Below are 15,898 nucleotides of genomic sequence, written 5' to 3'. Positions count from 1 at the left end.
TGGAGATAGAGATTTCAGAGTTACTAGAGCTCCATCTATCCAAGCTATCCCTTCATATGTCAACTGGATTCTGCAAGCTATAAATATATTTTTCTTTCAGTTCAGTGCTACCGTTTTTGTTGTTGTTAATGGTGCCAAAAGTTTATTTGAAAAGTGCAGGGTGAATGGGTATAGAAGAAACCAGCTCTGCAGAGTGAACTTGGGCCAAACAAAGAGGAAAAGAGGGTAAAAGCAAAAATAAAAGTACATGCTGCATCTGAGAAATGTGGCACGGGCTATTGTGGGAACTTAGGCACAATAGTCCAATGCTGCTTTTTAAAAGGTCTGCCTCTTTAAGTAATTGGGAAAGAAAATTTGCCTATTTATATTTATATGTAATTTATTATGATGAAAATCTGATTTGTGATCGTATATGCCTGATGGAAATGAAAGAATATGTTGGATTTGCTGTAAAGACTTTAAAAATAAATTTTGAATTTTTTTTTTTTGCCAGAAGCTGTGCTGATCAATGACTTTGATCAAAGCAGAGAAATTTGAAACACGTTTGCAGATGATACACAACTTCCAAGGTAAGATATAACATAGCTCAAGATCAAGATTATGAGCATTCTTGGCAGATTTGTAGCTTATGCTGAGCATACTAAAATTTTATCAGGAATAAGTACAATATCCTGATTTCAATTTTACAAAGCAATTGCAGAAGAAATTGACTTCCACTTGAAACAATATGCTAGATAAGAGATCTCAAATCCCTCCCTCTACCAAACATGTAAAATACTAGATTCAGTATAAAAAGTATCCTTTCAAATGAATGTAAGAAAATAAGGGAAACTTTGTGGCTGGGAACAAGTGTGTTTTGTGAGGTAGGCGGGTGCTGAAGTCATTGGGTACTTTGGGGCAGCCATGGCTTTCCTTTGACATAGAAGCTCTGTGCATGGAGAAGGATGGGAAAGAGAAAAAAATCCTTGAGTCCTGCAGAAGGGTAAGAAGGCTGCTCAGAGACCTTACAGAGGCCTTCATTTCTGGATATAAAGTCTTCTCTAGTAATTCCTAGTTAACGATCACATTCATTTAAATTTAGGGCCTTAATTTACACTATTTCGTTGTTCTAAAACTCCACAAGTGAACTATAATATTCTTAGGTACCTGATTGAAAAAAATCATAAATCCTCAGTGATGGAATGTAGAGTTACAAAATTATCATAGTTAAAATTGTAACAAGTCATACATTTTTTAAAAATCACAAAATGTAACAAAAGGAATACATTAAAATATTATTAGTAAGAGTCAACATAAACAGCAAACAACTGAAACAAATGTAGAGATTTCAGCTGCCAGAAATATCCAATGCATAAAAGAAATGTTTAATATGTTTAATAAGGGATTCTAAAACATAAATAAATGATAAATAAATGATAAATGACTATGAAAGGCACATTTAAAAAAAGAATCAGGAGCACATCAGAAATGAAAAATAATCTTAGACCCTAAAATTTTTTTTTTGGCACTGTGGATCGAACTCAGATCCTTGAGTTTGCAAAGCAGGCAACAGAACCACTGAGCTAAATCCCCAGCCCTGACCCTAAAAAATTAATTGATGGGTTAATGTAGCATATAGGCACAGTTAAAAAGAAAGAAACCAGGGCCAGGGATTTAGCTCAGTGGTGCTGCCTCCTGCCTCACAAGCTCAAGGTTCTGAGTTTGATCCCGGTACCTGAAAAAAAAAAAAAAAAAAGAAAGAAACCAGATAGATCCTAATATAGTACAGGGAGAAAAGATATAGGAAATGTAAGAGATTATGAAGTTATCTAATTATAGAAAAAATATGAAATATACATGAGTCAATATTCATAGTAGCCATTAAAAACTTGCCAGAATTAATGAAACATATATCTTCAGATTTAATGAGACCAAATAATTGTAAATACATAGAAATACATAGCCATGTTGTTGATAAGCTGTAGAATGCCGAACATAGAGACTTCTAAGTTATAACTCACACTAAGAAAGTATTGTTTTCGATGTTATAATTCAAGAAGGAAATTGTTTTAAAAGGAAATAAAGAAGAAATAATGAAGAAAATGGGTAACATGAATAAGAAGATATTGGGAGAAGGAAACAATAATCATGTCAAATTTGTGATTAACAAACAAGATTAAACTATGGTGTTGCACTGGCCTACAGTGACATGTAACTCAGAAGGGGTTGATTGGAATGTTGATATTCTAAAGTCTGTGTACTTTGTTAACTACAAGTAAAGTTCATTTGGAAGTGTAATTATTAAACGATGAAAACAAGAGTCAGGCATGGTAGCACATAGCTGTAATCCCAGCATTTTGGGAGTCTGAGACATATGCCCAGCCTGGGCATTTAGCAACTTGTTGAGATACTGATTTAAAATATAAAACGTTGAGCCGGGGATTGAGCTCCATGGTTCTGTTACCTGTCTTGCAAGCACGAGGTCCTGAGTTCAATCCCCAGTACCAAAATATATATATATAGAAAAGGTCTTTGGATATTGCTCAGTGTGCAGCCTAGGTTTAATTCCAAATGCTGCAAAAAAAAAAAAAAAAAAAAGAGGAAGAAAAAAGCGGTAGTTATTTTATTTGTTTATTTATTTATTTTAATATTCTTCTAATTTACAGGGTTTTTTCTTTTTTCTTGAATTCTTTTATTGGTACATTTTAGGTATATGGCACATTTACATTTCTCATTGGGAACTTGTACCTTTACATGATGCATCTTGGTTTTTATTTTTTCCCCATTCCTAGCCCTCCCTTCACCCCCTCCACCCTTCCCTATTTACAAAGACTTTATTTCCATTTCTTCCATTTCTCATCATTTTTTCCTTTCCCTTCTTTCCTTTTCCCTGCCCCTCCCACTACCCCTATCCCTTTGGACCTTTTCTCCCTATTTTGCATTATTGATTATTCATTCTAATCATTGGTACATTTTAGGTATACAATATAATGACATTCTCATTGGAAATTTGCACCTTTATGTAATCTCTCTTGGCTATTTTTCACCCTTGCCCAGCCCTCCCTTCAACCCCTCCATTCCTCCCTATTTACAAAGATTTTGTTCCTAGTTTTCCATTTTTTCATATTCCATTCTTTTCTTTCCTTTCCCCTAGCCCTCCCACTTCCTTCCCCTTTGCCCCTTTTCTTCCTATTTCACATGACCTATTATACATTTTAGTCCTTAGTTACACTTTCAGTTTCTCACACCAGAGAAACTATTCGGTATTTATACATGTGTGTCCTATTTATTTCACTTAAGAGTATTGCCTCAATGTGCATCCACTTAGCTATAAATGTCTCTAATTTCTCATTTTTTATGGCTGAGTAGTACTCCATTTTATTAAAAAACCACATTTTCTTTATTCAGTCTCCAGTTGATGGGCATTTGGGCTGTTTCCAAGTTTTAGCTATCACAAACTGTGCTGCTATGAACATGGGTGCACATATATCACTGTGGTATGATTCTTTTAATTCTTTGGGGAAGATCCCCAGCAGTGGAATAGCGGGGTCAAATGGGACTTCCAGTCCTAATTCTTTGAGGTATCTCCATACTGATTTCCACAGTGGTTGCACCAATCTACATTCCCACCAGCAGTGGAGCAGGGTTCCTCTTTCCCCACAGCCCGCCAGCATTTGTTATTGGTTGATTTCATGATAGCAGCCATTCTTTCTGGAGTGAGGTGGAATCTCAGTGTTGTTTTCATTTGCATCTCTCAAATGACCAGTAATATTGAACATATTTTCATGTATTTATTTGCTATTTCTACTTCTTTGTGTGAGAAATGTCTGTTCATTTCAGATGCCCACTTTTGGATTGGGTCTTTAAATTTGGGAGGTCTGATCTTTTTAAGTTCTTTATAGATTTGAGATAGTAGACCTTTGTCTGAGGAAGAGCAGTTGAAGATTTTTTCCCACATTGTGGATTGTCTCTTCACACTGCTGGTTGTTTCTCTTGCTGTGCAGAAGCTTTCTTTTTTTGGCTTCTCCATCTTTTTTTAAAATATATATATATTTATTGGTACATTTTAGGTATAAAATGCATTTACATTTATCATTGGGTGTTTGTACCAGAACATGATGCATCTTAGTCAGAAGCTTTTTAATAAGAAGAGATCCTACTTGTTGATTGTTTGTACTAGTTCACGGGCAACAAGCGGTAGTTATTTTAAAACAAGGCAATAAATAAGTATTTGATTTTTTTCTTTTTCTTTTTTGGTACCAGGGATTGAACCCAGGGCCGCTCTCTTGTTCTACAATTGAGCTACACCCCTGCCCAAGTACTCATTTTTTGTTTTGCTTCTTTTATTCAGCTTATTTTGAGATACATCCAAAATGTATCTATCAATAGTTTATTCCTTTTTATTGCTAATTAGTATATCTTTTTATGAATATACTACAATTTGTTTATCTGTGCAGCTGTAGATGGAAATGGGTTGTATTTAGTTACTATTTATAAAGATACTGTGAATATTAATATACAGGTCTTGATATGGGTGTATGCTTTCTGTTTTCATGGATAAACTCCTAGGATTTAAATTGTTTGCATCATATGTTAGGGGTGGATATTTGACTTTATGAAGCTGCTAAATTGTTTTCTAAAGTAGTTATCAACAAGTATGATATGGTATGTCTATACAATGGAATAATACTCAGCAATATTTGTAACAAAGTGGATGAATCTCAGAACAGTTACACTATGTGGAAGAAGCCATTCCCCCCCTCAAAAAAAATCTATACTATTTGATTCCAATTATTACAAATTATAGAAAATGCAGCTAATCTATATTGACAGATAGTATTTTAATCAGGTGTAGAGGGTGTAGCAAGGTAAGGGAGAGGAGGATTACCAAGGGGCAAGGAGAAAAAGTGGTATGTTCAGTATCTTGATGTGATGATGGTTTCACACCAAAACTTTTCATTTTATACACTTGAATATGTGTGGCTTAATATATGTCTTTTTTAAAAAAAACAGCATTGGAGGTTGAATCCAGGGCCAACCCTGGGCTACATCCTCAGCCCCATTAATTTTTTTTTTAGACACAGTCTCACTAGGTCACTAAGTTGCCCAGGCTGGCCTCAAACCTGGGATCCTCCCTCCTTAGCCTCCCAGAGTGCGTTGGTTACAGACATGTGTCACCATACCAGGCTCGATTTTTTTTTTTTTGGTACTGGGAATTGAACTCGGGACCTTGCGCTTACGCAGCAGGTGGCAGAACCGCTGCGCTAAATCCCCAGCCCTCAATTGTTTCTTTTTTTTTTCCCTCAATTATTTCTTAATAGAACTTTTTTTAAAAAAGAAATAAGTCAAGAAAATAGATGGACAAGTGAATAGAAAAAGATATCTTTATAACAGCTGATGGCCTGCAGATTCAGTTCCTATTTGGATTCTGTGACCTTTAAGCCTCTCAGTGTGATTGAGTGAAAATATGAAGGAAGCAGGTATAACATTCTGAATAATAAACAACAGGAATTATTAATTAGAATCCAAATACTAAATAACATCAGACAAAGATAGCCTCAGGTAGCCATAAGTATACGAGCCTCATTTCTTTAACAGGAATATACTCAACCCTAGGATCGGATGGTCCTAGAGGGTATCTGAATGAGCCTTGCCAGGTTTAGCCTTTTCCCCACCATATGCTCTGATGGCTGACCAGTGCTCTGTCTGAATTTTTAAAATACATATGTTTCCACTTTCAATTTAGATTATAGCCAACTTATATAGGCTTGGAGCCATTTTTGTCTTTTTGGTAACATTATGTCTACTCATTGTCTATAGAAAAGTTTTGGTTAAATTTACAGCACTGTAAATTTGTAGCTGTATTCTGGCTTCCCATTATTTGAATTACTACCACCACCTACCTGTATTTTAAATCTATCCTGCTTCACGTTAGTTAACAGCATGAAAAAGGGTGTCTTTAAGTACAAATTTCAAATTCTACAACTAAATATAAATGTTGTAGATCAAAATAAACTCTAGACTGATTAAAAGGAAAATAAATATTACACCTATTAGCACATTTATCAACTTTGTAGGCAGCTGGTAGCTCCTCAGCTCTGCAGTAAAAGAATACATTGAAGACTGTTTTAGAGATTACTATATATTATAAAATTTTTATAAAGACAAATGTTAGTAAATCCAAAATAAAAAAGGAAACCAAATAAGAGAACTATTTGGACTAAATAAAAATTAATATTTATGAGAAAGAACTTATAAATTTTTTAAGAAAAATTTCAAGAGTGGTGGATAAATGTAACAGGGATATGAACTTGTAGTTTGCATAAGCAATTAAAAAAACAAAGAAGAAGGTGGATGTTCAGTCTCACAAGCAATCAAATAAATGCAAATTTGAACTATGAGAAAAAATTGTATGACTTTGTAAATCAGAAAGAATTTTAAAAGGGACTTGGAGATGGTGAGAATCAGGTGAACCTCCTGGTATACTCATGCTTTAGCATCTAATTAGTTAATGAAATTAATTTAAATTTAATTACTTTTAGAAATCAATAATACGTACCAAAGTTGTCAGATATATTGAGTTCTCTTATATTTTGATCCAGCACACCTATTTGTGGCTGGCTTTGAACTCCTGGCAATCCTTCAACTTCAGCCTCCCAAGTGCTAGGATTATAGGCCTGTGCCACCATTTCCTACTATGCAAATTTTTTGTAAGATTTATGGTAAGGATGACAAATGGGAAAGTACTTTGGATATCAGTGATAATGGATGAAGTAAATTAGTATAGATTAAAACTGTTTTGTAAGAACTGATAGTTTTTCTAAATGGCTTTAAAAGGCATGGTTAGTGTTTTGTATAGTGATACAAATATGTAAAATTTTATACTACATCTACATGGAACATATATGCATATATTTAAAAAGTACTAGAAAATGCTATGAAATAAAAATAGCTTTGGTGTTAACAGGGTAAGATGTTACTGTCTCTAAGATTTTAAAATTGAATTTTTAAGTGGAAAAAATACAATTTAAAAGAATTAACTGAGTGAATGCTTTTTAACTTAGAAATGCAAGAAATATTTTTTATAGAATTAATAATGGTTCTGAATTAAATTATTTCACAAATGTTATGTGCTTTGAAATTAAATCACTTTTAATTTGTCCTAGCTTTCTGTTCCTAGCCTATAGGAATGTCATTGATTTGATTAGGATAGGTGCTCTATTTTGTAAATTTGCTCAACAAATTATATTTTACTCATAATGCTTACTTACATTATCACCAACTCACATGAAATCATTGTGCAAGTTTACTCAGAGAACTGAAGACATATGTTCATGCTGAGTTTTTGAATTAGTTTTTCTTATTTATTAGAACTAATTACTGTGTTGTAAATTTTTTTTATGTTCTTATATTAAGAATTATGTGTTAGGAGGGGCTGGGGATGTAGCTCAGTGGTGGAGCACTTACCGAATATCTCTGTCTCTTTTCTCATCACTGGAACAAAATACATGACACGATTTAAAGGACAAGAGGTTTATTTTGGCTCACATTTCAGAAGTTTCAGTTCTTGCATGGTTGGCAGCATGGTGGAAGAGGCTGGTATGGAAGAAAGCTGCTTACCTCATGGTGGCCAGGAAGCAGAGTCAAGAAAGGAGCCAAGGAAGGAGATATACCCTTCCTGGTCACAGTGACCTGCCTCTTCAGTCCAGTCTCCACCTCCAGCAAGTCAGCTATAATGTCCCTATAATCCAACCACCTTCTAAACACATGAGGCTCTGGGGGCCATTTTAGGTCTAAACCATATCACCTGTAGTGTGCAAGGTCCTGGGTTTAATGCCCCAGTACTGCCCCCTCCCCCCAAAAAAAGAAAAAGAAAAAAAAAATTGTGTGCTAAGGCTGAGGGTGTACCTCAGTGATAGAGTGTGTGCTTAGCATGCATGAAGCCCTGGGTTCAATGTCTACCCACTGAAAAGAAACAAAAAAAGAATGCATTTTAGTATAGTACATATAATAAATTCTTCTTATGGGAGAAAGGGGTTGTCTCAGGTTGATTCTGTCATTTCCCAGATAGATAATACCAGTTCAGAGAATTGAATATATCGTGAGCAGTGCTTCATAGGGTGTTTGGTGAAAACGTATGTGTAGAGGTGGTCTATTAGTCAATTTTCTGTCATTAGAATTATAGAGAAGTGCTATACAATAAGACAGACCCTTGCCTTGCCTCCATTTTTTTTCCCCCACAGAATGTTTTGTTTTGGAAATGTTTGTGTTGTTGGGCTTCTGCCCAATGTATCAAAATAGTTAGTGACTGAACTGTGTGACCTTTCAGGAATGCTCTGTTAAGGTCTGCCCCCTCACAAGAAGGTTCTGTTAAGCTCCACCCCCTCTCAGGAATGTTCTATAACTCTGCCCCTCCCCTGCTTCAGTGAGCATGCTCACAAGGCATGTGTTTCAGGAATGTTCTATAACTCTGCCCCTTTGCTTCAGGAATGTACTGTAACTCCACCCCTTTTATTCTGTAACTTTGCCCTCCTCTGCTTAACTGAGCATGCTTGCCTACCCTGTAGATCCCTACATAAGGAGGCTCTATTTCCTTGTAGAGTTCCTCTGAGCCCACTGGGGCTTGCCAGTGTAATAAAAGTTTTTTCTGCCTCTTTAACTTACCATCAGATTCTCCAGTCTTCAAATTCTACAGCTGCCACAATGAGCTGGAAAGCTCAGCTGTGCCTCAGAGCTGTGTTCCAGAGCCACCACACTGAGCTGTAAATCGGTGTGCCTCAGAGGTGTGGCACTTGGCTGTAACACTGAGTAGTAACACTCAGTGGTGCCTCTGAGCCATGGCACCTAGCTGTAACACTGAGCTGTAACACTTGGTTATAGCAGCACTGAGCTGTTATGCTCTGCCACAACAGGAACAAAATACCTGTACCCACAGTATAAAGGAGGAGAGGTTTATTTGGCTTATAGTTTCCAATGGGTTCGATCCCAAGTCAGTTGACTTTAAAGCAGAAATGGCATAGCAGATAGGGGTGGAAGAGGAAAGCTGCTCACTGCACAGCAGTCAGAAAGAAGAGAGAGAAGAGCCAGGAGTAAGAATACACCCTTGCAGAATTATACCCTCAATGACTCACCACCCCTTTCTACTAGACCCTAACTCTAACCACAAGATTTGATGGGACATTTTAGATCTAAACCATAACATTCTACCCCTGGTCCTCAAAAGGCTCATATTATACAAAATGCATTTAGTCCACCTCTAAGAATTGTCAAAATCTTTTTTGTTTTGTTTTGTTTTTTTGTACTGGGGATCAAACTCAGGACCTTGCATTTGCAAGGCAGGCAGTGGAACCACTGAGCTAAATCCCCGGCCCTCAAAATTGTAATAGTTATAGCTTGTTGGAAAGTACAAATCCAAAGTCTCCTTGAGATTCAAGATAAACTCTTATCTGTGAGCCCCTATAAAAGTGAAAAAGATAATTAAATACTTCCAACATATAGTGGTTCAGGATAAACATCCACATTCCAAAAGAGAGATGGGGGATAGAAAGGAATGGGACCAAAGTAAGACTGAAACCCAGCTGGGCAAACATTAAATTATGTAGCTCTGTGTTCAGCACTGGGGGTGGTGAGTTGTGAGCTCCAAAAGGTGTAGGGAACAGGGAAAAGGGGACCTTACTAGAATCTCTGCAGTAAATCCTAGTCTCCCACGAGCCACAACTGCACAAGGCAAATTAACTTACTAGACAGGAAAGATAGAAAAAGTAAGACTTAGAGAATTTGAGTAGATTGTGTCTGCCTAGAACTCATATGTTGAAACTTAATCCCCAGTGAGATGGTATTTAGAAGTGGAAACCTTTAGGAATTTGTAAGTCATGAGGATAGAGCCCTCATGAATGGGATTAGGGTTCTTAAAGGAGTGCTGAGAGGGCTGGCTTCCTGGTAGAGCACTTACCTAGCATGCACAAGACCCAGGGGGCAAATATGTGACCCTAGTATCAACCCCCTCAAAAAAAAGGTCATGGGTTTAATTCTCTGCTGTCAGTTGTTCCATGGCTCCTGTGGGAATGATAATGATTGGAGCCAAAAGCTTTGTGGGAGCCCCTGGGCCTCAGTTCTTGGTGAACACATAACATTTATCATCTTGTGCTCTGGTCCCTCCTGAGTTAACTCTTATTTAGCAGTTTAGGAGAATCCTTTTTCCAATGTCCATTTGCATTATAATGTGGACCTTGATCTTTTGTAAGAGGTGCTGTTTTCCTTTTGGGGTTGAACCTCCAGCTCTAAATCCACAATCTTGGATGCTCTGGACAAAAATGGTGGTTTACTTGGCTCTCTACTTCCAGGACATTGTAAACTTTATAAGCTATATTCACCAGTTTGGAGGGGTTCGTTTCTATAGCCCCTTCCTCCTTTTGTAATTTGTGTCAAAGTCTGCAGCATTCTGTCTGACAAAGATCATGATAACCATCTGTATATTTTCAGAGGGGTCTGGATTTAAGTCAGTATGTTTTCTCTAAGTTTGGAATATTCTTTCTAATCAAGCTGAGAGGTCCTTGGTTATCCCTTGTTGTAGTTGTTACATTTTGTTTAAACTGCTGTTTTGGGACAACCCCTCCCCCCCATTCCTCCAGGATATGCTTATGTAGTGATCTAGCTGGATCCTATCAGTGTTTTATTTGGATTCCAATTTGGTTATGCCATTGGTACTGCTCCTGCTGGATCCAGGGTGTTCTGGTGGTGGGCAGCCTGGTGATGATCTGAGAGTCTTCATTAGCCTTAGTTAAAGCCCATATGCTGCCCCAAGAAGAATGATGGTTAGCAAAAATAATAGTAAAGAGCTCTACCATTTTTTCTAAGGATCGTGATAGCTAGGAGGTTAGAATTCTAGATGACTGGTCAACTTATAGTTATGAAACTATATTTAAGAAAAAGATGATTTATTATTGTAATATATAGTATGGCCTATGTGTGTTCTAGATTCAAAGGAATGATAGCTTTTGGATGAGCCATTAAAGTACTATATAATTTTATAACGAATTTTTTTGTCAAAGATCAGAAAAATGGGATGAGATACCATATAGTCAATCCTTTATATTATACAATCAAGACTCTTCTGATAAAGAAGCTAAACTTATGGTATAAAGATCTCAGGTATGGAAGCCAAAGAAACCTCTACCAGATGACAATAAGGACACTGAAAGGAAAAGAATATTCCTAGTCACTTTAAATCATGAGGTTGTTCCATGTCTGGCGGGTTGTATACCCTCCTTGTCTCAATCAGCATTTCCTCCACTCAGTGGAATTGCTATGAGAAAAAGTGCCTCTACCATATGATCCTGGATTCTGAAATGGTCTCCCCTTTTAAGACTCAGCAAGTCAGTCAATTTGGCTAGGATATCTATTGTGGTGGGGCAGGGCAATTTCCACTGAGGCAGTATCCTGTAGGAGGACTAAATGTACAAGGCCAACCAGCTGGTGATTTTTGGATTTACACTAATTTGCTAACTCTATAGCAGGAGATAATTCTAACCTCCTTACCATGATGATCCTTAAAAGAAATGGTAAGAGGTCATTCGGTGTTTGCCTGAAAAACTCACTGTTCCTGGAATTTGAGATAAACTAAGGAGAAATAACTCAAAGAACAGGTCATAGGGGCAAAATGAAGTCAGCTATGGCAGAACTTTATTCCCTTTTTTGGTCATATGCCAATTTATGAAAATACTATATTTTATGTATCCATTCTTCAGTTGATGGCCCTTCCCTGCCTATTTTTGGGTATTTTACTGCTATAAACATTTGTATATTACCTTTGTTTTTTTGTTTTTTGAGGCAGGATCTCACTGTATGCCCAGGCTGCCCTCGAACTCATGGCAATCTTCCTACCTCAGCCTCCTGAGTGCTTGGATTACAGGCATATGCCACTAGGCCCAGCTTATGTACAAGTTTTTGTGTGGATGTATGTTTTCATTTCTCTTGGATGTATACATAGAAATTGCATTGCTGGGTCATGGTAACTCTGATCATATGAGCAACTGTGAAACTGGTTTTGCAATTTCCAACATAATTAAAGCTTTTACTTTCCTACTAGCAAAGTATTAGAGTTTCTCCACATTTTCATCAACACTTATTATCTTTTTCATTATAGCTATCATAATGAGTATTTATTCTCTGAATATTTATAGCTTAAAAACTTGAAAGGTTTTTATCCAAAGTTTTATTATCTGAAAATTAGCTGTCTAACACTAATCATGAATGGGTTACATCCTAAAGATTATTTAATTAAAAATGGATTAAATTCAGATCAAAGGATGACTATATATTTGTTGGGAAAAACAATCTTCCCACCCAATAATGAGATTTTTAAATGTCAACATAAATTGTGAGATCGAATTTGAATGTTTATTTAGGCATCAAAGAGAAACACTAACTAAATAAGAATAAATATTTGCTTAGCTCTATGTAGAGAATTTTGAGATTATCAGTTTTTATTTCTGTTTCTAATGAGAACATGAGGACATGGAGGATCTCTTGATTATATCCTGTATCACAGAGTGTTAACACTTCTTTTTTTTATTCATTAAGATTATTGGTACATTTTAGGTATACAATACGATGACATTCATTATTGGGAATTTGTACCTTTACATGATATATCTTGGTTCTTATTTTTCCCCATTCCCCTTCCCTCCCTTCAACTCCTCCACCCATCTCTATTTACAGAGACTTTGTTTCCATTTTTTCCTTTTCTCATATTTTTTCCTTTCCCTTCTTTCCTTTTCCCTACTCCTTCCACTTCCCCTTCCTCTGTAGACCTTTTCTTCCTATCACATTATCTATTATACATTTTGATCCTTATTTACACTTTCAGTTTCTCACACCAGAGAAACTATTTGCTATTTACACATGTGTGTCCTATTTCACTTAAGAGTATGGCCTCAATGTGCATCCATTTAGCTATAAATGTCTCTAGTTTCTTACTCTTCATGGCTGAGTAGTATTCCATTTTAGTTTTTTAAAAACCCCATATCTTCTTTATCCAATCTCCAGTTGATGGCCATTTGGGCTGCTTCCAAGTTTTAGCTATTACAAACTGTGCTGTTATAAACATGGGTGCGCATATATCACTGTGGTATGATTCTTTTAATTCTTTTGGGAAGATACACAGCAGGAAAATTGCTGGGTCAAATGAGACCTCTAATCCTAGTTTTTTGAGGTATCTTCATATTGATTTCCACAGTGGTTGCACCAGTCTACATTCCCACCAACAATGGAGAAAGGTGGAATCTCAGTATTGTTTTCATCAGCATCTCTTGAATGACCAGTGATGCTGAACATTTTTTCATATGTTTATTTGCTGTTTTTACTTCTTTGTTTGAGAAATGTCTGCTCATTTCAGATGCCCATTTTTGAATTGGGTCTTTAAATTTGGGAGGTCTGATTTTTTTAAGTTCTTTATATATTCTAGATAGTAGTCTTTTGTCTGAGGAACACCTGGTAAAAAATTTTTCCCACATTATAGATTGTCTCTTAGCTCTGTTGGTGGTTTCTCTTGTAATGCATAAGCTTTTTAATAAGAAGAGATCCCAATTGTTGTTTCTCTGTGCTAGTTCCTGTGTTATTGAGATTTTGTTCATGAAGTCTTTTCCTATGCTAATGTCTTCAAGAATTCTACCTAACCTATCTTCCAGCAGGTTAGTGTTTCTGTTTTAATATTTAGATCTTTAATCCACTTTGATTTTAGTTTAGTGCATGGTGAAAGATATGGGTCTAGGTTTAATCTGTGACAGGTTGAAATCCAGTTTTTCCAGCACCATTTATTAAAGAGGCTGTCTTTCCTCGAGTAAGGGTGGTTGGCTCCTTTGTCAAAGATGAGGTGGCTGAGTATGTTTGAAGTTGTGTCTGCATCTTCTAATGTATTCCTCAGGTCTGTTTCTTTGCCAGTGCCATGCTGTTTTTATCACAGTGGCTTTGTAGTATAGTTTCATGTTGGGGCTTGTGATACCCCCTGTCATGTCTCTGTTGCCTAGAATTGCTTTTGCTATTCTTGGTCTCTTCTGGTTCCAAATGAATTTTTTGGATTGTTTTCTCTAGTTCTATGAAAAATAATGTTGGAATTTCAATTGGGATTGCATTGAATCTATATAGCAGATTTGGAAGTATGGCCATTTTTACTATATTGGTTCTTCCTACCCAGGAACAAGGAATATCTTTCATTTTCTTACATTGTCTTCAATCTCTTTTTTCAGAGTCCTGTAGTTTTCAAGATAGAGGTCTTTTACTTTCTTTGTTAGATTGATTTCTAGATGTCTCATTACTTTGGATGCTATTGTGAAAGGAATTGTTTCCCCAATTTCTCTCTCAGTGAGTCTGCTATTTGTGTACAAGAAGGCTATTAATTTTGGAGTGTTGACCTGTATACAGCTACTGTACTGAATCTGTCAATTAAGTATAAGTCTAGAAGTATTTTCATGTTTTTTTCTTTTTGGTACCAGGGATTGAACTCATGACCTTGTGCTTGTGAGACAGACAGCAGCACCACTTAAGTCTAGAAGTCTTTTGGCAGAGTTTTTTGGGCCTTCTATGGATAGTATCATGTCATTAGAAAATAATGACAGTTTAACTTCTTCCTCTCCTATCTTTATTCTTTTTATTTCTTTCCCTTGTCTAATTGCTGTGGCTAATGTTTCAGGAAATATATTGAACAGGAGTGGTGATAGTAGGCATCCTTGCTTGTTCCTGATTTTAGCGTGAAAGATTTCACTTTTTTGGGGGGGGGGTTTCCCATTAAGTTTATTGGTACATTTTAGGTATAAAATACAATTACATTCATCATTGGGATCTTGTACCATTACATGAGTATCGTGATTCTCATTTTTTTTTCCCTTCCCTTGCCCTCCCTTCAACCCCTCCACCCTTCCCTATTTGCAAAGACTTTGTTTCCATTTTTTTCCTTTTCTCATATTTTTTCTTTTCCCTTCTATCCTTTCCCCTACCCTTCCCAGTTTCCCTGCTCCTTTAGACATTTGCTTCGTGTTACACAATATCAATTATACATTTTTTAAATTACAATATCAAGATCTAGGAGACATTACCACAGATTTTACATAATTTAAAAGGATATAGAAAGCATATTGCAAAAATCTGTTTTGAAATAAATTTGACAACTTCTAAAAAGTACCTTGGAAGACAAATTAATGAAGCTAACTCTGGAGGAAATATAAAATTTGAATAACACCTATTAAAGAAAGTAAATTCCTAGCTTGAAAACCTACCTATATGACAACAGCAGGCTCATATACATTTTAACTGATAAATTATATCAAACAATTAAAGCAGAAAAAAGAAGTAACACTTCTCCCCTCATTTTAGGAACTCAACATTGTGCTAATCCTAAAACTGGATAAAGATAATAGAAGAAAAAAGTATGAACATAGATAGAAATTTGTTCAACAAAACAAACTCTTAGAAGTCAGGTCTGGCAGGATGTAGAAAGTGGTTTTGTTATAGGGATGGCAGTGTTGGTTCAGCATTGGAAGATCCACCCCCAAAAGTCATGATTTTAACAGAGGAAAGGAAAAAGCCATATGATCCTGTCACTAGTTGGAGAAAAAGTATTGGACTAAATTCTACAGCTGTCCATGGTAAAAGCTATCAGGAGACTAGAAGTAGAACAGAACCTTCTCAACAGATCAAAGACATGTACTCCATACTTCCAGCAAGAATGCCTTATATGAATGGAGAAGATACAATGGTTTCTCCTTAAGGTGGGGAACAAGGACAGATATGCTTACTCTTTATCTGTCCATTAAACTTTGAAACCTAGGCCCCACCAAAATAGTCTGGTAATAAAATGACACAATTAGGATAGGATTGGCAAGGTAGAAGCAAAATCTTTATGTGTAGATGAAATGATCATCTA

At 36.2% G+C, this 15,898-nt stretch overlaps 1 protein-coding gene across 16 annotated transcripts in view; it reads left to right on the top strand.

Annotated features, from left to right (window-relative positions):
• Positions 1-15,898, top strand: part of Cab39l (calcium binding protein 39 like) — a 210,195-nt gene that overhangs the window by 14,129 nt on the left and 180,168 nt on the right. For all 16 annotated transcript variants that reach the window (XM_087197450.1, XM_004844158.4, XM_021257834.2 and 13 more), the window contains exon 2: positions 494-569. The gene's annotated coding sequence lies outside the window, so the exon portion shown is untranslated. The remainder of the gene's footprint in view (positions 1-493; positions 570-15,898) is intronic.

The sequence above is a fragment of the Heterocephalus glaber genome, unplaced genomic scaffold, assembly GCF_053883595.1.
Source record: "Heterocephalus glaber isolate CG9 unplaced genomic scaffold, H.glaber_assembly_v1.0 deba00001666, whole genome shotgun sequence".
Lineage (NCBI taxonomy): Eukaryota > Metazoa > Chordata > Mammalia > Rodentia > Bathyergidae > Heterocephalus > Heterocephalus glaber.
Note: the sequence above shows the minus strand (reverse complement) of the source record. Positions and strands in the feature narration are given on the sequence as shown.